Genomic DNA, 26,072 nt, shown 5'->3' with positions numbered 1-26,072 from the left:
TAAGACAAGAGAAAGACATCCAAGGAATCCAAATAGGAAAGAAGAAGTCAAACTATCACTATTTGCAGACGATATGATATTATACATAGAGAACCCCAAAAACTCCACAGAAAAGCTAATTCAACTCATCAATCAGTTCAGTAAAGTGGCAGGATACAAAATCAACACGCAAAAGTCAGTAGCCTTCCTATACACAAACAATAAATCTGAAGAAGAAGAAATAAAAAAAACCATCCCTTTTGTTATTGAAACAAAAAAAATCAAATATTTGGGAATAAATCTAACAAAAGAGGTAAAGGACCTATACAAAGAAAACTATAAAACACTGTTAAAAGAAATAGAAGAAGACACAAAGAAATGGAGAGACATCCCCTGCTCGTGGATTGGAAGAATAAACATTATTAAAATGGCCATTCTTCCAAAGCAATATACAGATTCAATGCTATTCCAATCAAAATTTCAATGTCATTCTTCAAAGAAATAGAACAATTATTGATGAAATTCATATGGAATCACAAAAAACCCCGAATAGCCAAAGCTCTCCTGAAAAAAAAAGAAGGGAATGGAGGCATTACACTCCCAGACTTCAAACTATACTACAAAGCCATAATCATCAAAACTGCATGGTATTGGAACAAGAACAGACATACAGACCAATGGAATCGAATAGAAAATCCAGAAATAAACCCACAGATTTATGGTCAACTAATCTTTGACAAAGGAGCAAAGACTATGCATTGGAGCAAAGAAAGTTTGTTCAATAAATGGTGCTGGGAAAACTGGGTCGCTACATGCAAAAGAATGAAGCTTGACCACTACCTCACACCATACACAAAAATCAACTCAAAATGGATTAAAGAACTAGACATAAGACCTGAAACCATAAAATATATAGAAGGAAATATAGGCGAAACACTACGTGATTTGCACATCAAAGACATCTTTACAGACACATCACCCAAAGCAGTGATAGTGAAGGCAAAGATCAACAGCTGGGACTACATCAAATTAAAGAGCTTCTGCACAGCAAAAGAGACAATAACAAAAACAAAGAGAAACCCCACCAACTGGGAGAACATTTTTGCACCCAACACTAATGATAAAGGACTGATCACAAAAATCTGCAAAGAGCTGATGAGACTCAACAACAACAAAGAAAATAATCCAGTCAAAAAATGGGCAGAAGAGCTAAAAAGAAACTTCTCTGAAGAGGAAATGCAAATGGCCAACAGGCATATGAAAAAATGTTCAACATCACTTGCCATCAGGGAAATGCAAATCAAAACTACCATGAGATACCATCTTACACCAGTGAGAATGGCACATATTAAAAAAACTAGCAACAACAAATGTTGGCGAGGGTGTGGAGAAAAAGGAACTCTTCTGCACTGTTGGTGGGAGTGCAAACTGGTCCAACCACTGTGGAAAGCTGTGTGGAGATTTCTGGACCTACTAAACATGGAGCTTCCATATGATCCTGCAATTCCACTCCTAGGTATTTACCCAAAGGACACAGAAACATCAATTCCAAAGAACACCTGCACCCCTATGTTTATAGCAGCACTGTTTACAATAGCTAAGCTTTGGAAACAACCCAAATGCCCAAAAATAGATGACTGGATCAAGAAGATGTGGTACATATATACCATGGAATATTACTCAGCATTCAAAAAAGATAAACACATGCAATTTGCAGCAACATGGATGGCGCTGGAAGGGATCATGCTCAGCGAAATAAGCCAAAAAGAAAAAGAAAAATACCGGATGGTCTCACTCATAGCAGGAATCTAGAAAACTTAAATAAGGGACCAGGAAAATGAATAACTATAAGAAAGTGAAAATCAAAATCAACAAAAAACTATGAACCAGAGACACTTTTTTGGGGGGCGGGGGTGGGAGGGGAGGGATTGGGGTCAGAATGGGGGGGCTGCAATTGTATGGGGAATATAACAATAAAATTTATTATTAAAAAAAATAAATAAATAAAACCTATGATGTATCTAATCCACTTACTATAAAAAGCAAGAAGAAATGCTAGTTTCAAATGTCAAGATGCATGTAGAAGGTATGTTACCAAGCAAAAGATCTAAAATAAACTGTCATTGGGTCTGAACCTCTCTCACCAGTTCTGAGCCTGGCCACTTACCCAGAAACTAGCCCTGCATTTTTTATTTTTTTGGTGCAGCAAAAGAAAAAAAAAAACCAATTTATTCTAAACAGCAAGATAGAGAGGGAGAAATAGCATTCCATGATATGAAACACAGGTGTTAGCTACAGAAGCTGGCAGGGTGCCAGCAGAGGGCTATCACTGCTCAAGTTGGGAGCTTTCTCCCCCTGAAACCCACTGGTTGCCTTCCATAGCACTTCTAACAATCAAGAGAGTGAGCCCATGTGTATGACTCCTGTAGTGGTAGGAAGGCACAGAGCAGGTTCTGTATGGATCTAGGAAGACAGGTAAAGGAGAGTCCTGGAGCCCTTAGTGACTTTTTCAGGGTTTTTATGGTCTCTCTACACCATTTGTAGTGTAATCTCTCTCTCTCTGTCTCTCTCTTTCTCATAGTTATTTTGCCACAGCACCATCCTCTGCTGCACCTATATGAGTCTCAGGTGTGCCCACTTACACATGTCACACCATACTCCAGGTCCACCATCAGGCATGCGTACACTAACTGCATTCCCAAGTGCCTCCTGCATTCAAGGCCATGCAGGTGATAGCCATAGAGGCCAAGGGTGCAAAAACCTGAGCAATCTTCATTTACCCTACAGCTAAAGGCTCTCAAAATGGCCACTAAGTGTCCCACCTCCACCCCTTTCCAGTAGCCCCCTCACTCAGGATACAGGGAGATTGAGTTCAGCCCCTCATTTACACAGCGGAGCTCCAATGGATGGTACTGCAGTAAGAAATAATTTTATGATAGCAAATATGAACACACATGTAGGGTAAAGAAAATATCAGGCTTTTCTGCCCTTCCGCCATCAGGATAGATGATGGATCCTTGTCCTGAATGCATGCCTGATGGCGGGCACCTGGAGTAGGGTGTGGGCATAGGTAGATGGGATTCAGCTGAGCTAAGACTGTGCTTTTAAGGGCGGCGTCACGGGGGGGACGCCAGCAGCCCCAGCCAGCAGCAGCAGAACCGAAAGAGAAGCCGAGAAGCAGCAGAACGAACGCTAGAGAGCCCAGATAGAGTGAAGACTTGCTGGGGGCTGGGAGGCCTGCCAGCCTCCCAGCCCCCCAGTCAGCACCCCTGCCTGCCATATGCCTGGTGAACCCCAATAAAAGACCTGCAAAAAACCACTGAGGACTCTGACTCCTCCTTTACCCGATCTGCATGGGATCAGAAAACCTGCACTGTGGTCCGTTCCTGCCCTTACAATTGGCGTATGTCGGCAAGATCCATGCAGACGGGTATTGGAGCCCTCCGAAGACCTGGAGGGACTAAGGAGAACAGACTTTGCCTGTGACGACGCTGGAGGCACCATGGCGGTATAGAAGATGGATACGTCCACGAGCTACAGGATGAGACCTGGCGTGAAGGAGACGCCCGAAAGGACCAGCCAACGACACCGGATAGGACCAGCCAACGACACCGGATAGGACCAGCCAACGACACCGGATAGGACCAGCCAACGACACCGGAAAGGACCAGCCAATGACCCCTGAGGCAGCAGGCCATTGCTGAAGCAGGGAGAGGCCAATGGACTGATAGACTGATTAACTGATGATTTTGGACTGACAATCCCGCCAGAAGGCGGAGGACCTTAGCAGGTTATGTTTATTTTTTGAGAATCTGGGGGTGGCCAGTGGGCCTAGATGGCCAAAAGCAGCCTGTGTATGCCCAGTGGCCAGGTGGAGGAGAAAAGCCAACTAAGGTGGCAAAAGCTGGTACTGATGCTAAGTTGAGAAGCCCTAAAGCGGCTGTTAAGCAGCCTGGGTATGCTGAAGCCCTGTGAGTCTCGTAAAATCACCTATGGGTGATGCCCTGCTCATTCTTGAGTGAGGGTGAGGAGCTGAGGAGCCCGTCCTTGGGGGACGGGTGGGGAATGTGGCTTGGGGTGGAGCCCAAGCCAAATGCAAAGTTTGGATCCCCAACCCATGTGCTTGTGCAGTGGGTTGGCTTGAGAGCAGGGGTCTGTGAGTCGCATGGGTGGCCATGAAGGCCGAGTGTTGGAGCGACTGCAGACAGAAACCCTGAGGGTTGGCGATTACCCCCAACAGAATAAAATTGCCAATCCCAGAGCTAGTGCATCCTGGGGGTGGATGCTGTGTGTGCCTTGTACCGAGACTACAGCCAGAGAAGGCCAGGAAGCCTGACAGCTCCTGGTGTGATATAGTAGATGCCGTGAGTGATTCCCCTCCCTCGTATGAGCAGTGCCTTCGGCAGCAGATTTGGTGGCTCATCTGCTGGTACCAATAATTGTCTTTTGCACTAGGTTGGTGCCCTGCCTGGACTTATTTGTGTTCTGTTGTATTTTGTTATATTGTATTTTGTTATATTGTGATGTATTTGCTTTTGTGGGCCATGGCTGCATTGTTTGTTTAGAAAATTGTATATGTATGTATAGACTGTATGGCAGAAAACCCTGAGGGGGTGGACTGTAGGGTAAAGAAAATATCAGGCTTTTCTGCCCTTCCGCCATCAGGATAGATGATGGATCCTTGTCCTGAATGCATGCCTGATGGCGGGCACCTGGAGTAGGGTGTGGGCATAGGTAGATGGGATTCAGCTGAGCTAAGACTGTGCTTTTAAGGGCGGCGTCACGGGGGGACGCCAGCAGCCCCAGCCAGCAGCAGCAGAACCGAAAGAGAAGCCGAGAAGCAGCAGAACGAACGCTAGAGAGCCCAGATAGAGTGAAGACTTGCTGGGGGCTGGGAGGCCTGCCAGCCTCCCAGCCCCCCAGTCAGCACCCCTGCCTGCCATATGCCTGGTGAACCCAATAAAAGACCTGCAAAAAACCACTGAGGACTCTGACTCCTCCTTTACCCGATCTGCATGGGATCAGAAAACCTGCACTGTGGTCCGTTCCTGCCCTTACAACACATTAAAGGCATTGTGCTTTTCTCCTAGTGCTTGTGAAGGAAGATAAAGAAGTGTGAATGAAAAAAAGAAGAGTTAGGTTTCCTTAAGCAGTTTTTGGCAGGAACTCTTATAAGAAGAAAGCTTACAGTGGGGCCTCCCTGGTGGCACAAGGGGTTAAGCACAGCACTGTGAAGCTATCTGCAGCCTCTGCAACAGGAGCCAGGGAGCTAACCCACATGGTGCAGCAGACCTCTCATGACTCGCCTGCTGCTCCCCTCAGCAGTGTATTTCAGTCAGTCTGCCTGTTCTGTTCCCCACTCTGTCTCTGGTGAATCCTCTCACCCCCTGCACCTCTGGCCTGTACCCCAGTTCTTGTATGCATAAATAAATAAATATTTTTAAAAAAGAAAGCTTACAGTGGAAGATTCATGCCTGATCCTTGATTCCAGAAACAACAAAACTGAATTTCCCCATGTAGGGTAAAGAAAATGTCAGGCTTCTCTGCCCTTCCGCCATCAGGATAGATGATGGATCCTTGTCCTGAATGCATGCCCGATGGCGGGCACCTGGAATAGGGTGTGGGCATAGGTAGATGGGATTCAGCTGAGCTAAGACTGTGCTTTTAAGGGCGGCGTCACGGGGACGCCAGCAGCAGCAGTAGAAGCCGAAGCAGAAGCCGAAAGAGAAGCCGAGATCACCAGAGAGCCCAGATAGAGTGAAGACTTGCTGGGGGGCTGGGAGGCCTGCCAGCCTCCCAGCACCCATCCAGCACCCCTGCCTGCCATATGCCTGGTGAACCCCAAATAAAAAACCTGCAAAACTACTGAGGACTCTGACTCCTCCTTTACCTGGTCTGCATGGGATCAGAAAACCTGCACTGTGCCTGTTCCTGCCTTTACACCCCAGAACAAATTTTTATCTAGTGATGGGACTATATTAAATTGACTAAAAACAAACAAGGATTAATGAGGATGACTCTACTTTCTATCAGAAGACTGAAAAAAAAACAAGCCTTCTATTTCTTTGACATTATACCTTTTGTACCACTTGATATAAATGTTAATTTTTATGAATAACTTTGTTAATAAGGAGATCTTTCTATTTAAAAAAATAAAGACTAGGAAGTTAAAACTATAAAATTAATACTTCTAATTTTTTGGTTGCTAGAAATCAACATCCTCTCAAATTAACAGTTAGGAAGGAAGATTTATTTCAGTGTTACAGATGTGTCACAGAATTCTATGCAGTTGGGCCTCACACAAACTGGAAAGTTGTTCATAATCAAGATAAACTTTCTCTTTCTCAAATAATCCCACCTTCTTTTCCACATTTATACCATTTTCATCTCTCTAAAGATCAATTTCATTTGTTTACTCGTTGTCTTTCAAAAGGCTACTACAACCACTGGGTTCATATGACTGTCATTTCAATACTCCTTCACTAGTAACAATCTCTGTATTTTAAAGTTTGAACTCACGGGGGAGGAATCTGATAGGTTTAGAACATCAGTTTTAGGTCAGCCACACATCAAAAATCACTGATCAGCCAATGGATTGGCTGCCAGTTTGGGACTAGATACTTGTTTTAATTCTCATGACTATGCCCCCTTATTCTGGGCATAGATTCTTTCTTCAGATTAAGTATAATGAAAGGGGAAAAAGTGGATTTGGTCTTCACAAGCCCAAATATATAAAGTTACAGACAATGAATATGAAAAAATTAAAGACTATAATTTGACTAAGTGACCAAATAAATAGTATGATGGAATCTGTGGGGCTGGGTGAGAATTCAGGATGATCAACAGTGATTTTTTTTTTAAGATTTTATTTATTTATTTATACAAGCACTGGGTACAGTCAGAAGCGCGGGAGGGTGAGAGAATTCACCAGAGTCAGAGGGGAGAGCAGAGCAGACAGAATGATGAAGTACACTGCTGAGGGGAGCAGCGGGCGGCAGGAGAGGTCTGCACGCCATGTGGGACCCTCGCCCGGTGACCGGGGATTGAACTGGTGCTGCAGAGTCTGCGGGCAGCTTCACAACCCAGCGCTCAACTGCTGCGCCACTGGGGAGGCCCGATCAACAGTGATCTTGAAACCAATTCCTAAAAGCTGAAACCTACCCAGAAACTAGCCCTGCATTTTTTTCTGACTATAGCTTAGCTATTAACTAGTTATAACAGTTTTATTGTTTTTCAGCCTGCCAGTTAGATCAGGTAACTTATGACCCTCTTTGTTACAATCAGGACTAGTTCTTCCCAAACAATTCTGCTCCTCCAAATAAAGAAATCCTATCAATTTTGGTGCAATCCTTGTCCATAGGCATTCATGCATTGGAAGAATTTGGCCACTGGCCCATATATGGACAAGGGTTATTCCTTCCACTTCCCCCCACCCCAGTGATCTTAAATCAAGTCTATATTCTTCTGTCTCCCTATCCTCTTCACCCAGTGACACATACCTGTGCTCCTGATCCACTCTCCAGCCAATTAAATTCAATTCTTATTCATCCAAGACTTGTTTGCCCAAATGTGATAGAAGCCCATTCTCCCAGAGTTTTGGGGAGACAGATCTTAGTCTTGGGGTTCCTGTCTCCTGCTGAACTAACTTTGCATCAAAGTTCTTTTCTTTCACAAACCCTTTTGGCTTTTTTTTTTTTTTTGGCATTTGTGCATATTGGATAGCAGAGCCCTTGATTTCCTGGCAACAATAAGAGAAAGCTTATGACAATATGGAATGCTAAAAAGCTCAAGGACTGTCAAATATGCCAAAAAAAAAAAGTAGAAAAAGAGGATGTGTTCCATAAGTAGTAGTTACAAATTAAAATTAACATTAAATTGTCTAAAGAATTCTGGCTCAAGATGACTGATGAAGCCTTTGTTCAGGAGTAAAAATATGTGAAAAATGGAAACAAAAATAATAAATATAAAGAATGGAAGGGGTCTTTGCTGACAAGAGATTTCAACAAATTTCTAGACGGCTCTAAACAGATTAATGAGAAATGATTGCTAAAACAGAGTAGAGGAAGCCATGCTGAGAATAACCATGGAGCTGATTGGCAGACACACACTTAGGCTCTAGCCTTTAATTCACCAGAGACACAGGGGATGGGACTGAAACATTGGACCAAGAGAATTTTTAGACAGCCATTTACCCCAGGCCAAAATTAGAGGGTTTCAATAATTTTAAGAAATTTCCTAAGAAAAACTAGGGCAGATGGCTAGAAAAAACATTCCCAGGGCAAATGTCTACTCATTTTGACATTTAAGGGTTCCCAGAGTTACAGCTGACTTCATGCCTGCAAGCACCTTATGGAAACTTGCCATTAGTCAGCCCATGTATATGCAATTTTCAGAGTCTTCCCATTGCCATATTCTTTTTAAACAAGTTTCTATTTTGACATAATTTTATATTTACAGAAAAGTTATCAGTCTAGTACAAAAAATTCCCATATATACCATGCCCAGGGTCTTACAATATCAACTTTATAGCATATTTACTTTCTCTCTCTTACAAATAGGTAGATATATATATAATATACACATACATATATACACACACATACATGCACATACATTTAATTTTTTTCTGAACCATTTGAAAGTCAGTTGTAGACATGATGCCCCATTATACTTAAATACTTAAGTGTGTATTTCTTTTTTTTTTTTTTTTTTAATTTTTCTAGAGGCATGTTTTTATTTATTTATTTGTTTGTTTGTTTTGTTTATACATGCACTGGGTACAGTCAGAAGCACGGGAGGGTGAGAGAATTCACCAGAGCCAGAGCGGGGAGCAGAGCAGGCAGAAGGACCGAAGTACACTGCTGAGGGGAGCAGCGGGCGGCAGGAGGGGTCTGCGCACCATGTGGGACCCTCCTCCAGTGGCCGGGGAGCAGCCAGGGATCCAACCGGCGCCGCAGAGGCCGCGGGCAGCCTCACAACCCAGCGCTCAACCGCCGCGCCACCGGGGAGGCCCTAAGTGTGTATTTCTTAAAAACATTTTCTTACATAATTGGAAAAAATTATCAAAGCAGGAAATTAACATTGATAATACTATAATCTAATTATAGGCCTTATTTGTATTTTCCTAATTTTTAAAATGTTCTTTTTAGCAAATGAAATTTCTAGATCATGTTACATTCAGTTATCAATATCTCTTTGTCTCCTTTCATGGGACAATCTTTTAGTCTTTGTGTCTCATGGTATTGACATGTAAGACTGTTCAGTTACTTAATAGAATGTCACTAAGTTTGGATTTGACTAATGTTTTGTCAAAATTAAATTTGTAAATGCAAATTTAAAATGGAAATGTAATTGCTATTTGAACTACAGTCATTATGCCTGAATCCAGGCAATAAAAGGAAGTACTGAACAAAGATAACTAAGGAAAAAAAAAATGTCTTCCAAGCTAGAAAATATAGTCCTTTATTCTGGGCAGCAATATGACTAGATAAAGGTCAGGGTACTCTTGCTAAGTAGAGGGATATGGACATTGAATTAGCACCTAGGAAATTCTACCACATTTTAAAATATGCAACATAAAGTGCAATTCCAACCCCCCCCAAAATTTTTTTTACAAATATGAAAAACATGTTTGAACTTTGTTGAAAAATTAAAGGACTACAAATAAAAACAAAAATACATTGTTTTTAAGAATCAGCTTAGAAAAATTAAGATATAAAAAAAATCCCATTTTGGTGAGAATTTTGAGAATTTTCTCATCAACTATTGGCATGAGTATAAATACTTTCACCTTTTTGGTTGAAAATTTGACACCATTTATTAAAACAAGAATGTATTTTCTGTTGCTGCTATAACAAATTACTCTAAACCTTAGTGGTTTTAAACAACACATATTTAAAACATACGAACACAGATATATTGAATTCTGTAGGTTAGGAGTCTAGTATGACTCTAGTTGTATTAGAATAAAGGTGTCATTAGAGTTGTGTCCTTTTCTGGAGACCCTAGGGGAGAATCTGTTTCCAGCTTACTTTTTTGTTGGCAGAGTTCAGTTCCCTGGAAATATTAAGTCTGAGGTCCTCATTTTTTTTTTGCTAATTTTCAGCCAACAGTGGATCTAGCTGCTAGAGTCCACCTGCAGTTTTTGGTTTAGGGTCCCCTTCCTCTGTCTTCAAAGTCAGCATAACAGCTCAAGTCCTTCTCACACTTCACAGATCCTTCTTCTGTCCCAGGTCTGCCCCATAAGGAAGGACTCCCCACTTTGAGGACTCATGTGATTGGATAGGGCCCACCTGGATAATCGAGGATAATCTCCCCATTTCTATCTGCTAAATCCCTTTTGCTATGTAAAATAATAAATTCTCAGTATCTGAACATGAAGGCATGAACATCTTTGAGGGAGTAGAGAATATTATTCCACCTATCTCAGTAAAATATACATTCCCTTTTACCTAACAATTACATAATCAACTTCCACACATTAAAACCTGACATGAGGGCCGCCCTGGTGGTGCAGCGGTTGAGTGCTGGGTTGCGAGGCTGCCTGCAGCCTCTGCAGCGCCGAATCGATCCCCGGCCACCGGGCGAGGGTCCCACATGGCGCGCAGACCTCTCCTGCCGCCCCCTGCTCCCCTCAGCAGTGTACTTCATCAGTCTGCCTGTTCTGCTCCCTGCTCTGGCTCTGGTGAATTCTCTCGCCCTCCCGCGCCTCTGGCTGTACCCAGTGCTTGTAGATATAAATAAATAAATAAATAAAAACACAAAAAAACCTGACATGAAATGGAAGAAGAAGGAGAGGGAGCAAGAGGAGACTTATAAAGGACTTGTAAAGGGAGCAAGAGAAGACATATGATGCTAAGAAAAATACGAAACAAGGCATTCAAACTTCTAGGGCAAATACTTTTATCTCTAGATTTCTCTGTCTAGCCAAACTATCATTTGATTTTGGGTGGTGGTGGTAGGTAGGGGAAGCCTTTTTCACATATTTAAGGATTAGAAGTTTAATCTCCAACACAACTTTTCTTTGACAAGTTACTTGAGGGAATTATCCTAATAAAGGAGGTAAAAGATCTATACATGAGAACTATGGCTGTTACTAAAGGACTAAGATAGCAATATCAGGAGATGGAAGGATATTCCATGCTCATGGGTAGGGAGAATCAAAAGACTATACTGCCTAAAATGATATGCAAATTTAATGCAATCCCCATCAAAAAAACAGCAATATTTTTCAAAGAAACAGAACAAAAAGTAATGACATTTGTATGGAATCACAACCAACCTCAAATTGCAAAAGCAACCCCGAGGAAAAAGGAGAGACATTGAGGTATCAAATTATCTGACTTCAAACTCTACTCTAAAGCAATAGTATTTTAAAAACAAATGGTATTGACACAAAAATAGACACATGGGATAATGGAACAAAATCAAAAGCCCAGACACTTACGTACGAGAAAATTTGATAACATAAAACACTTTCAGAAGCCAGTGGACATCAATAAATATCCTGAAGGCTCTGAAGTTAAGAGTTAGTGGGGAGGAAGACAAGGGGATACTAGGGATGGTGGCGGGGAAAAAAATGTCTTGAAGATACTAGTTAAAAAAATAATTAAAAAGAGTTACTTGAGGATGCACTTGTAATAAAGAAGGAAGCAGGGAAGTAAAGTCCTGTGGAGCAGGAGGATTGAGGACTCCAGATGGCATTTGCTAAGAAAAAGACTGGGTGGATTGAGCTGTTTCATCATAGAGAACTTGAAAAACTTGAGTTTATAATAAAGGTAGAGAACACAGGGTCTAAAAATGAGGCATCCTGTTTTAAGCAAAAATTGAAGTGTTGAAAAAAACACAATTGTGTTCAGAACTAGTTTTTGAATGTAGATCAAAGAATAGTCTGGTTTGGGTAAAAATAATGCAGTTATGGCCTTCAAAACTATAGAGGACAGAAAATGCCTACATGTGTATACCTTTAAGCCTGGACACAACCCGGACATGTTTGTTTGTTGTATTTTTGCATGAAAAAAAATGTCTGAAAGGCTATTTACCATAATGTGGTTAGAATTGATGTTTGAGTGGACTATTTTCCTTTTGTTTATCTGTATTTTTCTGTTTTCTAACACAATGATATATTCCTTCGCTATGCAATTTAGCTATAGTATCAGTGACTTTAAAAACAGTGTAGAGAAAATTGTGGCATGATTATGGGGGAATATGTGGACTCTTTGGAGCTTAATATGACTTCAACTCCTGGTTTTAGAACTTATGATCACACTGGGACAGCTGGTCACCCTATACAATGCTCAGAATTTGCAGGACCAGCTAAAATATCAAAAGCATTCAAAGGCCCTTCCAAATTTGCTGAGCCTTGAGTGCCAATCACTGTGCCAGGCATGGAAACTGAGAATGAAAAAAATACAGTCCCTGTCCTGAAGCTGTTCCAAGTCAGGGGAGGTACAGAGCAGGAAATCTTTAATCAAATCACAGAGCTGCCAGGGCTGTATTGCCTGTGAACATGGAGGGCCCTGGAACTCCAGAAAAGTGGCAACTGCCCTCCCACTAGGGAAAATCCAGTGAGGCTTCTCAAAGGAGACTACGTAAGATGTGTTCTAAAAGACAACAAGGAATAGCCAGGACATCATGTGCATCCTAGGCTGAGCAAAGATGTTTCCAGTTGGATTTGAAAGATTATGATGACCTTGTAGACCTAAGCAGTTAGAGCCCTAGGGCATGTTACCCTGAGTTGGTAGGTAGAAGCTGGGTCATGAAGAGGATACTGAGCTCTAATAAATTGTCTAGGCTTATTACAAAAATAACTCTGACGTTTGCATAGGGGATGGCTCAGGGAAGAATGAGACCAAGATTATTTAAAATGCTGAGTTTAGAAAGAAATTATATGGCCCTCCTTTCCTGTCTCTTCTGCCCTCCCTGATCTAATCAGGTTCTCTCTGCCTCCTCTTACACTGCACCCTGTTATTTCCTTCTCATTACTTACATTTATAATCTTAAACTTATTTTTTCACATACTTGTTTTATGGTCTTTCTTCCCCATTGGACAGTAAGCCTCTCAGGGCAGGGACTATGCCTGTTTAATTCACCAAATATAAATAGTGTACATACCCTTTACCTGAAGAGTAGTTGGCACTAAGTAATTATTTCTTTTTTTAAAATTTTTTTATGTTAACATTTGTCATTTTTTTTACATTTTTTAGACAATATTTGCTTCCCCCCACCCCCTCAGATTGAGTCCCCATGGAATTTCCTTCCCCAAGGCACCCATGCACCATCATTACTGTCCCCTGTGCTCCTCCCTCCCTCCCTCTCACCCCTCTCCCATCTCTTCCCATGCAGTATGTCTCTGGTTTACAATTGTCTGTTTCTGCTTTGTTGTGGTTTGTACTGTAATTATTTTTTTTTTAATTGAGGCATGTTTTATTTATTTATTTGTTTGTTTGTTTGTTTGTTTTTTGTTTATACAAGCACTGGGTACAGTCAGAAGCGCGGGAGGGTGAGAGAATTCACCAGAGCCAGAGCGGGGAGCAGAGCAGGCAGAAGGACCGAAGTACACTGCTGAGGGGAGCAGCGGGCGGCAGGAGAGGTCTGCGCGCCATGTGAGACCCTCCTCCGGTGGCCGGGGAGCAAGCTGGGGATCGAACCGGCGCCGCAGAGGCCGTGGGCAGCTTCACAACCCAGCGCTCAACCGCTGCGCCACCGGGGAGGCCCTGTAATTATTATTTTTTTACACTGATGTCCTATTTGGTTCCCCGATATTCCTGTTATAAGTGAAACCATACAATATTTTTCTTTTTCCTTCTGGCTTATTTCACTGATCATAATTCCTTCTTGCTCCATTCACATTGCTGCGAATGGCATGAGTTTATCTTTTTTGATTGCTGAATAATATTCCATTGTGTATATATACCACATCTTCTTGATCTAGTCATCTATTTGGGGCATTTGGGTTGTTTCCGGGATAGAAGGAACATACCTTAACATGATAAAAGCCATATATGACAAACCCACTGCCAACATTATTCTCAATGGCAAAAAGCTGAAGGCCTTTCCTTTAAGATCAGGAACAAAACAAGGATGTCTTCTCTCACTGCTGCTCTTCAATATAATACTAGGGGTCCTAGCCAGGGTAATAAGACAAGAGAAAGACATACAAGGAATCCGAGTAGGGGAAGAAGAAGTAAAACTATCACTATTAGCAGACGATATGATAATATGTGTAGAGAACCCTAAAAACTCCACAGAAAAACTACTCAAAATAATCAACCAGTTCAGTAAAGTAGCAGGATACAAAATCAACACGCAAAAATCAGTAGCCTTCCTATATACACAATCAATCGGAAGAAGAGGAAATCAAGAAAATTATTCCTTTTATAATTGAAACAAAAAAAATCAAATACTTGCGAATAAACCTAATAAAAGAGGTGAAAGATCTATACAAAGAAAATTATAAAACACTGTTAAAAGAAATTGAAGAAGACAAAAAGAAATGGAAAGACATCCCCTGCTCATGGATTGGAAGAATCAACATTATTAAAATGGCCATCCTCCCAAAAGCAATATACAGATTCAATGCTATTCCAATAAAAATCCCAATGACATTCTTCAAAGAAATAGAACTAATACTGATGAAATTCATATGGAACCACAAAAAACCACAAATATCCAAAGCCCTACTGATGAAAACAAAGGAGAAAGGAGGTATCACACTTCCAAACTTCAAGCTATACTATAAAACCATAATAATTAAAACAGTTTGGTACTGGAACCAAAACAAACACACAGACCAATGGAACTGAATAGAGAACCCAGAAACAGAGCCACAATTATATGAACAACTAATCTTTGACAGAGGAGCAAAGAATATGCAATGGAACATGGACAGTTTGTTCAATAAATGGTGCTGGGAAAACTGGACCTCCACATGCAAAAAAATGAAACTAGACCACTACCTGTCACCGTGCACAAAAATCAACTCAAAATGGATAAAAGAACTGGACATAAGACCTGAAACCATAAAATATATATAAGAAAATATAAGTAAAACACTACAATACATATGTCTCAAAAATATCTTTAAATAATTATTTCTTGAGTGAACAAGTGGCCAGAATAAAGTAGTAATGATAGACATGGGAAGAGTGCAGGTTTGAGAGTTAAGGTGCAGACTAGACAGTAGTTGGGTGATTTAGGGAATAAATGAGTGTTCAGTGGGGCTTGGGGAAGGGAAAGACAAATCTTCAGGCACCTGACTTGAGAGAGATCAGAACTCAGCTAGTGACTCCGGTGAGCATGGGTAGGATGAGGTAAGATTAGGTGGGGTGGGATGGGGTGAGGTAATAGCAGGAAGGAGTTTGCAGCAAGGAAGTATTACAACCTGAACTCACCCCACCGGTATAGCTCCCTGCCTTCTTGCTTTTGCAGTGCTTCTTAAACTTTGCGATGCCTTAGCAACACCTGGAAAACTTGGGGAAATCCCTACATCTGGGATCCACTCTGACCAGTTAAATCTGGGGGTAAAGTCTAAACATCAGTATTTTAAAACATGGCTCAAACTAGCGATGACCTTTGTTCTATGGGATTCCTGATGAGCAATTCTTTTCCTGCTCCTTCATTTCAAAGCCCTGGGCTTCTCTCAGCCCTCTTGGCTGGCTCACTGCTGCCCTACCTGCTCCAAGACGCATTAGCCAACTTTCTTTCTTCCTCTTCTCTAGGGTTGGGTCCTGGCACTGAAATGCCTCTACAAATATTTGTGTTTCTTTCTTTTTTTTTTTTTTTTTGCCACTGCCTGGCCTCTATGTGTAACCTTGTCCAATATTTGCAAATGTAGACTACTATACTTAATGCTTTATGATGTGTTTTGCTTAGGTGTAAAGGATGTGAGTTATTTTTTTTTCCTGTTTCCTTTTGAACCTTGGAAAACGTCCAGATGATTTTCTTTGCCTTGATAACTTTGTCTTCACACTTCTCACCCATGTGAGCCAACAGAAATAAATCCAGTGACACAGTACTCAATTTCTAATTTCTTTCCAATAACCAGGGAACATCTTTCTGGTTGGTAGTGCCATAAGGAGGGAAGTACAGCATGTTGTCCACTGAAACAAATTGGACTGCAGCTATCTCCTGCAGTGATCCTTGGTGTTTTTTCATTATCAACACTACTACAAGTTTCTGAGGTTTTCCAGACCCTAGCTAAACTGCTAAAAATAATGAGACCTGGGAGTGCTGAAAAATTATAAAATAAAAATTTTATTGTTTGATAATTAATATGTTAAAAGTTAATAGCAGAGTTTTGCCCTTCAAAGTTTGTGCTTAATTTGATAATAGAAACTGCTTTCATCTTATTGATTTATATACACATTGTTTGATATTAAAGACACATTTCATGCCAGCTGATTTCGATGTATTTTATGGTTAAGCTCCTAGGAGTACTGCTGGGAAGGAAAGGCTCTTTTTCAGTGTAAGTTTAAGCATAAATGTAGGTTTAAGAATAAGGTTGGTGTAACAAAGAAGCAGGAGAAAAGTCTGAGGGAGTAGAGAAAGGATCTTCCAGGGGGAAAGAGCCTGATATGGGTAAAGAATGGAAAGTGACTGGGTGACTGGCTTGTACCTGGGTGGGGTTAAATGAAGGACTAGACTGAAGAGGTGGGTAGGCTGGGGCCAGATCACAGAGGGTCTTATATACTTCTTGTATGCTACCCAATCCCTAGTCTCTCCTTACTCCACTGCATTCCACATATTGATGCTTCTCATTTAAAAAGAAAAAGATAAACTTCACCAGCTCCATGTTGCCCCAAGAATAAAGACCAAATTCTTTAGACTCTACCATAAGTTTTAAGACTTTTCTTTCGTTTCTTTGTTTTGCCAACCTTGTTCTTTGACCAATACATATTTTTTCATTTTTCAAATATTCCTTACTCTTTCCAACTTCCATGGTTTGGCTCCTACTATTCCTCTTTTTCTGGAATGCTCATTCTCCAACTCTGCTTGGGAGACTTGGCCATCTTAGAGGGCCTGAATATATGTGATTCCTTCATCCAGTTGTACTGTTATTCCAGGTGGAAATAACTTCTGTCTGCACTTGGCTAGAGTTCAATTTTTAAAAGCTTTAATTGAAGTATAATTTATATAACTTTTGCACATACTTACCTAAGTGTAAGTGTACAGATTGATGAAGGCTCACAAATTGAGCTCCCATGTGTAACCAAGAATCAGGACGTTGCCAACACCCCAGAATCCTTCCTGTTACCAGTCCTGCCCAAGAGTGACTATGACCCAGGCTTCAGGGCATGGATTAATTATGAACTTTGTAAAAGTGGAATCATAATATATGTATTTTTTTTGTATCTAGCCTTCTCTAATATGTTTGTGAAATTTATCTATATTATCCTATGTATTTGTAATTGAGTTATTCTTGTGACTGTATAGTATTTGACTATTGAATATACCGCACTTTAGCTATGCATTCTATTGTTGATGGGCTATTTACTACTTTGAATGTTCCAGAATGTGTCTTTTGGTCAAAGTTTTTATGCATTTTTGTTACTAGGAATAGAGTTGTTGGGTCATAGGGTACTCATATGTAGACACCACAAAATTCTCTATCTATAGATTTTCTCTATCTATATACACAACACTGAATTACACAAGAATTCCAGTTCCTCCACAGCCTCACTTTGACTTGGTATATTCATCCCATCCATGGGTTGAGTATACCCTCTAGAAAACATTTATGCAATATGTGACACATAATCTTAAGAGTTCCCATTTAAGACTATGCAGACACAGATCAATGTGTAAAGTAGGGCAGTTTCTCTCCCTGTTTCTGCCTTGTGAGCTTGTTGTTTATTTTTGTTTTGAACATATTGTTTGAGAAATAAAATATTTTCCTTATTTTAGAAATTAAGAAACCACAGAGAATCTTTTGAGGTGCTGGAAATGTTCTATATCTCAATCACTGTGATGGTTATATGGTGCATATGCAGGCATAAATTAAAAAAAAAATACACCAAAAACTTGGTATCCCTAACTCCAGTTCTATTTCAACAGTCGATGCAAAACAGAGACTTAGATGAATACATATTCAGCGTAGATCCTTGCCAGGCTGGGGAGTAGATTAGCAAATTGGATGTAACCCTATCTGGAGGTTATCAGAGAAGCAAGTTTACTATTTATAACATGGGACCTGTTTTTCTACCTTAAGCACCACTTTAGGTTTATTTAATGAGAACAAAGCCTTCCTGGAGGGAAAGAAATCAGATGGATTTCTTTAAAAGGCAGGACTCCAAATGAAGAGATGATATGGGTAAGTCCTATTAATTTTCTTCAAATACTGTGTTTGTGCTTTGTTTATGCCATTGTTATTTATATTGGGCACTCTAGAGTTTAGGAATGAGTGAAATGAAAGAAATAAAGATAAGACATAGATTTAGATCAGCCATTTAAAAATGGCGGTTTTGTCATTGTTATTGTTTGTCCCAAAGTAATACTGCCACCTATTGGTAGAAAAAGAGAACTTTGTTTCAGTGTTTTATCAACAAGTGATAACCAAGAGGGAGTCCATGACTCATAACAATGGGTAAAAATAAACCTCATGTTAATTTAACATTTTCACTCTGATCACCCCCCATAACTTGTCTCTAGAGATATAGCCCACAGGAATCTTAAAAATATGCCACAAAATCAAATACATGAGAATTACAAGTTCCTCTAGAAAGCTGGAATCATTGCCTTTTACATTTGCTTGAAACATTTGCTATTTCAATGCTGTCATTCCACATAACAAGGTTTTAAGATCAAGAAATGACTTTCTCCATTCTTAACGGTAGTAAATGATCCCTGTCTACTCATAATTATTAGAAAAGATGTGTTCTCACTGTGTTTTGCTTAGTGGGATGTTATGTTTGTAAATATTATTTCATTAGCTTCCATTTATTTTATTCTGTTGTCCTTTTTTATTGCTATTGCTGGGCATAATAAGTTTTACTTTAGCTTGTAAGCAAATCACTTAAAACCACAACTCAGGAAAGTAACATTTTTTCCTGCTAAAATACTAAAACATTATGTTGACAATAATATTAATTATATACCAAAGACATTGTAAAATAAAAGTAACATTAGTAAAAGTGTTCTATACACATAGAAAATTTGGCAATATAATTTTTGGTGCATCTTTCTCTTACTTGTTTGTGTGCTACCTCGCCAGACAATTGTTAGAGACCTGTTATATGATAATCTGTGAGAAATTGGAAATATGACTAGTAATATAAAATCCCTGCTCACTGAGGAGTCACAACTAGGGGGTGGGAAGACTAGACAAAAAGACAGATAATTTTAATACCTTCTAGGAAATAGAGTTAGCAAAATATTATAAAGACATAGACAAAGTAACCCTAATCCTGATGGGAAGATAGTAAGGAGAACAGCTTGGTTGGAGTAAAGCTGAGCATTAGATAATGAGTAGGCATTTGCTTTGCAAAGGAGAAGGGTTGAAGGTGATGGAGGGCTGATGTGGATATTAAAGTGTCTTTGGATTTCCGTGTAGAGCAGTTCAGCAGGTATTGGAAATGGAGTCAGAAATGGGTGTAAGTTAAAGGTTTGAGTTTTCACCAGAAAGATGTATAGTAAAAAACAAGGAAACAAACAAAAACTCATGAGCTAGGATAATCACTTGAAAGGCAGAAGGAAGTTGGCTCACAGAGAACTTCCTGCAGCAAAAATCAGAAATTCCTAATGAGAACTAGAAAGCTCAGTGATGGAATTCAAGGGAACTAATCCACATCTTTAGGTCAAATTGGTCAAAAGTTTCATTTTGGGTAGTATATCAAGGTTTACAATATTTTTTATTTATTTTATTTTTTGAAAAAGATTTATATCCTCATGCATACACGAACCGGGGCACAAGCCAGATGTGCGGGAGGGTGAGAGGATTCACCAGAGACAGAGTGGGGAACAGAACAAGCAGACTGACTGAAACACACTGCTGAGGGAAGCAGGGGGCGAGACAGGAGAGGTCTGCTGTGCCATGTGAGTATCTCCCCGCCTGGGATCAAACCCGTGCTGCAGAGGCTGTGGAGGGCTTCGCAGCACTGCGCTCAATCGCCTGCGCCACCAGGGAGGCCCCAAAATATTATTAAATAGTTGCCAGCATTTAAGAGTTGAGAGAGAGCACATAACATATGCATTTCTAGCTTCTTTGAAACATTGGAAAATCTAGTAGTAGGAGTGAGATGAGGTAAGGCCTTCCATGGTAGTGAGGGGTGGAGGAAATATTGCCCGCTGAGATTTGGGCAGAGAGGAAGACAAGTGTGTAGAGAGTATGAATAGGCTGAGGTAGGGTACTGATTGTGCTGATGATCCCAGTTTGGTAGATAATATAGGAGATAAAGTGATCACCTGAGACCCTTTGAGAAGATGGTTGAATAAGCTGGCTAACAACAAATAGAAAGGTTGAAAAACAGTGCTCCAGGCTCAATTGATGTTGGAAACACACATTGAGGTGTAGTCACTTTGTGCCCTTGTGCAATTACAGCAGCAACGCTAGAGTTTAGAGTCAGAGAAGGTAGATTGAAGCGTTGTTCGCGGGCACTCAGCTGAGTAGTAGCAGAAGAGAGGCCAAGAGGGCCCTCTTAGACCATAATGAAAGAACAAGTGAGAGATTTAGAAGGCTTTTGTGAGCAAAGATAATGGGTATGTAAGTAGAGCAAGCAGAAAGCATAGAAGATGACCTGAGAATAGATGACTGGAGTTTAGGATTTCTGAGCTCTAGCATTTCCAGGATATTAAGATTCAGGATAGGTTCCTTGGATCAGGGAACTGAAAGGCAATGTAGCAATGTAGGAATAATGACAAAATTGTTCACTGGCTATCTTTGTAGAGGTTGAAATCTCTCAGGATTTGAAGTGATCTTACTCAGTGGTGATCTGAAGGCAGCAGATAACAGCAGTGTAGAGGAGTGAGAGGAGGAATATCTGGATGACATGAGTATTATTTTAACAAGAGAGGGCAGGAGCAATGGCACTCTCTCCAGGCTTGCAGATGCTTGCCTCTTAGCCCCGCTGAGCAAACACGCCTTCGTTGCCAAGGAGACCAGTTCATTGCTATCTCCACATACAAGGCAGACTGGGTCCTGTTGTTCAAGATACAGAGAAGTCGGCTGCTTATGCTAACCCTCTCCTTAATCTACACATGCCCTGCTGTGAGCCTTCGCTTGCTCTCCTATGACATAGCCCTGTCGATACAGAACGTGCCAGCCTTTTCTTCCTGCCTGCTTCTTTTTGCCTGTCTCGGACTCTATTTAAGCTGTAGCTGCAGTGAATAATAAATGTTGTTTCCTCTCTCTTCCATCAGCGAGTAGATAGGTGACCACAAAGTCCAAATGTGTCCATGTAAAAGAGCCAGGAGTCTTTTTAAGTGACTGTGCCACACCTTGGAGGGGCTATAAAAACTGAACTGTGGCAGAATCCATTTGAAGTCTCATGTTAGGGACAGTGCAAGTTGTGAACAGGTCTGATCATTCCTCACCCAGCTTTGTCCTGTGACAGGCTATCCAGGAAGATAGCATCCAATGAATGCTAGAAGAGAGCTATAATAATGGGTTTATTGAAAGAAGACAAATATACCATGTGCAGCTTATTTAAACTGCAATAGTTTTTTTTTTTAAGATTTATTTATTTATGCATACAAGAACTGGAGTACAGGCCAGAGATGCGGGGGATGAGAGGATTCACCAGAGACAGAGTGGGGAACAGAACAGGCAGACTGACTGAAGTACACTGCTGAGAGGAGCAGCAGGTGAGAGAGGAAAGGTCTGCCTCACCATGTGGGTAGCTCCCTGACCGGCCGGGGATCGAACTTGTGCTACAGAGGCTGCAGATTGCTTCATAGTGCGGTGCTTAACCCCTTCTGCCACCAGGGAGGCCCCTAAACTGCAATAGTTTTTCCAGTATTGGGCATTGTTGTTAATTATTCTGTTCAGTTTAATACCTCCCATTTTCTTCCAGAAATTGAAGGTATATGTTTGGCACCAAGTACAGTTCGCCCTTATGGTCTATAGAGAAAGACAAATAACACACAGGAGTTGAGACTAATGATGCCAGCCGGCAGGGCTGGACCGTACCTTTAGAAACAGAAGCTATATCGGACACTCTATCAGCAGTTGCATCGAAAGCTGAGCCTCCATATCAGCTGTTTCAAGAACAGCTGAAGAAGGACAATTTTGGCCCCTTGCCTCCCTCTATGTATCTTAGGCATGAGTCAGACTTGAAGACTGGCATTTGTCTTTTTCCAGTGAGAGTTAGTCCCTATATCTTTCCAGAAAAGCATCTCTAAAATCAATCAATGCTGTTTGACAAAGTGATAATAAAGGAATATTTCAACTAGAAAAAAAAATTCTAAAAATCATCAGTGAGATAATGAATTTGGGGATCTGTATACTGATCTGTAAGTGGGAGGGATCAATCAGAAAATGTCAGCCCTTTCAATTTACGCATGGGGTGGTGATACTGGCCCCCATCCTCATGAACAGACAGCTTTCAGGCTTCAGTTAAAGTAGGGAGTGGCAGAACATTCACCCCTGGTTCTCATGTAAGACAGAAGAATAAATCCATTTGGCATTGCATTTGGATTTTGTTTGTTTGTTTTAACAAGTCTGAAACTAATCCACCCAATTTATCTCATTTTATTTGCTGGGTGATTTTTAACATGTCATGTAAGCCACCCTATATTCTTCTAGTACTACTGTAGAGGCAGGAAGACCACAGTGTGGATTTTATATGATCCATCAGACTGGGTAAAGGAGGAGTCAGAGTCCTCGATGGTTTTTGCAGCTCTTTTATTTAGATTTACCAGGCACATGGCAGGCAGGGGTGCTGGGGGGCCGGGAGGCTGGCAGTCCTCCCAGCCCCCAGCAAATCTTCACTCTATCTGGGCTCTCTCTGGCATTCTCTTGGCTTCCGTTCGTTCTTGGCTTCTTCTTGGCTTCTGCTGGCGTCCCCGTGACGCCCCCTTAAAAGCTCAGGCTCAGCCCAGGTGAATCCCATCTACCTATGCCCACACCCTACTCCAGGTGCCCGCCATCAGGCATGCATTCAGGACCACAAGGATCCATCATCTATCCTGATGGCGGGAGGGCAGAAAAGCCTGACATTTTCCCTTACCCTACAACTACTCATAAAGATGTTATGGTATACTCAAACAAGAGAATAGAACACAAAGCTAAGAAATTCTTTAATTTCTTTTAGTAATATATGTTTTCTGCCATGTAGGGGAGAAATAGCACCAGTTTGGTATTCATCCTAAAGCAGTGATTTGAAAACTTTTCAGAGTAATCACTTGGCAGCTTTTATAAAGTTCTGATGCACAGACTTCACCCTAGACCAATCAATCACATCAGAATCCATAGGGTGGGAACTAGGGGTCAATAATTTTAGATTTCCCCAGATGATTCCCATGAACAGTCAAGAAAGAGAACTGCTGAAGTGTCATTTACCTAAGTGATGACAGGTGTCTCTATTAATTCAATTCAAGGTGTCCTCATTGCCACTATCACTTAGCAATCTGAGTGTGGTATGATTATGATTATAGTATTTATGGAACCTAATAAATTCATAATTACTAGGGAATAAACTGGGACAAGAGCCAGGTGAGAAGCAGAGTTCTCGTGAACCAGAAGAGAAATTTTGTCAGTCATCAATTCTGAAAATACCCGGAGCATGTATCAGCGGTGCTGAGCCCTGAGTCTGGAGAGCTGGGGCATGGCAGCACAAGTAGTTGTAGGGCAAATGGAGATGATCATGTTTTATGCCATTGGCTTCTGTGGCTATCACCTGCAGCCTTGATCTTGTTAATGCAGAAGGCAAGTGGGTGTGGGGCACATGTGCCTGATTATGGACCTAGAACATGGGTGTGCACATGTGCAAGAAGGCACATCTGTGCCTAGCAGGGAGGGGATTAAAGGGTGGCATCACCCTGAGGAAGGAGGCTCAAGTTGCTGTCTTCCTCCTGGTTTGTTTCCCTTGTTTTCTCTTGAAACCTGTGAAAATGATGCCCCGGCCTCCAAAAATCTCGTTCAAATCCCCAGAATCATCAGTGAACCTACCAGGCCTGGGATGGTTACAAAACAGTAGTGAATATGGTATAAGCAGGAAATACACCAGGGAAACTTTCTCTGAAACTGGATTTTTTTCTCTGAAACTGGATCTTATAGGCCAGATGTAGAAGAATTGGGTGGGCCTGCTCTATTTAAAGGGACAGACACTGTATAGTCTCCCGAATTCATTCAGTCTCTAAGGTGATGATTTTTTAGAATGATTTCTTTTACTAGATGAAGGATTTCTTTATTATCATTTTGTAAAGAAAACAACATTCCCTTATAAAACATAATTTGAGTGTCTTTGTGGTAGGTATAGCATCAGTTGCTAGAGATACAAAGATTAAATATAGTATATGCTTGTAAGAATCCATAACCTAGATGGGAAGGAATACTTACCAAAAACCTTTTTGGTAAAATATGGTGAAAACCAAAAACCCAGCTTTGTAATTCTGGGGTTAACCCTAATAACATCAATCCTTAGTGGTTTAATTTTCCTTCCCCCATTGCTGCAGTCTGGACTTTTGTGGGTTTTTTTTTTTTTTTTGCATATAATCTAAATTAATATTGCGTTGGTTTGTCCTGTTATTGTCATTTGAAAAATATATAATATAAAGTGAGCTATGAATGGGGCCTGAAACTTGTGCCATTGTGATCATTTAGTGCATTTTCTTTCTTTTTTTCTTTTTGTTTGCTCTATATTAATTTATTTTTATTTATTTTTTAATTTTTTATTTTTTTTACATCATTGTTCATTTTTAAACAATATTTGCTCTCTCCTATGCCCTCAGGTATAGTCCCCATAGAATTTCCTTCACCAATGCTCCCGTGCATTTGGTGCATTTTCAACAGCCCTGTCCTGGATTTCCTAGTTGACTTGTCCTCTTTAAGTCAACTTAAAGTCTTTAAGTCACTTAATTTCTTCCTTGGAGATTCACATTTTCCTCCCAACTTGTGAAAATGGCGAAATTTGTGACTTTCCATTCCTAAAAAATTCAGAGCCTATCTGATATTTGAAAGACATTTTTTTGCATTTATAAATCAAGAACACATTCTCTGAATTTTGTCAACTTAGTCCTTTAACTGACAAAGTTCTTACATAATTTTTGGCAGATTAAACCCTCCAACTCCATGCACTTCAAAACCCTCTCTATTTGTGGGCATATATCTTCGCCAAGTATAAGCCCATAGGCATGGTCCTGCCTTATAGGACAACAAGCCTATCTCCCTAAGTTGTGATTAATCACTGAGAAAAGTTCTGTAACATACTCGGTGCTTTGCTTAGCACCTGCTAAAGCCTCGAAAGTGAGTGAGCATGATATAGTATTCTGAAGTTTATCAGAGAGTTCAGTCGCGAACAAGTGTGAGGGTAGGAATGGAAGGTGGGTTGTTTTGGGAAACTGCAGGGAATGCCAAAAAAAAAAAAAAAGGAGCCAGGAGGTAGATGTCTTACCAGGGAGGCCCAGCCATTTGGGGTTCTACACATAAGAGAAGGGGCATCTAACCTGGTGCATGGTGTGCACTGAACTAGAAGCAATTCTGTAAAGAAGTTAACAAAGAGCCACTTTCAGAAGTTGTTTCTTTTTAACTCTTGTCAAGTGTCCAAAGAGTCTATCTTCTGTTTTTACCATACCAGAACCGGGTTACAATGTATGCTTTACCTACATCTTTGATGATAGGTTTTTTTTTTAATTTTTTTTATAGAGGCATGTTTTTCATTTATTTATTTATTTGTTTGTTTGTTTGTTTTGTTTATACATGCACTGGGTACAGTCAGAAGCGCGGGAGGGTAAGAGAACTCACCAGAGCCAGAGCGGGGAGCAGAGCAGGCAAAAGGACCGAAGTACACTGCTGAGGGGAGCAGTGGGCGGCAGGAGAGGTCTGCGCGCCATGTGGGACCCTCCTCCGGTGGCCGGGGAGCAGCCGGGGATCGAACCGGCGCTGCAGAGGCTGCAGGCAGATTCGCAACCCAGCGTTCAACCACTGCGCCACCGGGGAG

General features: G+C 40.9%; 1 pseudogene; it reads left to right on the top strand.

Moving 5' to 3' along the window:
* The window catches only part of LOC119246929 (60S ribosomal protein L39-like), a 123,785-nt pseudogene that overhangs the window by 46,083 nt on the left and 51,630 nt on the right, over positions 1–26,072 (top strand).

This window comes from Talpa occidentalis, unplaced genomic scaffold (genome assembly GCF_014898055.3).
Source record: "Talpa occidentalis isolate TD23 unplaced genomic scaffold, MPIMG_talOcc4v2.1, whole genome shotgun sequence".
Lineage (NCBI taxonomy): Eukaryota > Metazoa > Chordata > Mammalia > Eulipotyphla > Talpidae > Talpa > Talpa occidentalis.
This window is presented reverse-complemented; position numbering and strand designations above follow the sequence as displayed.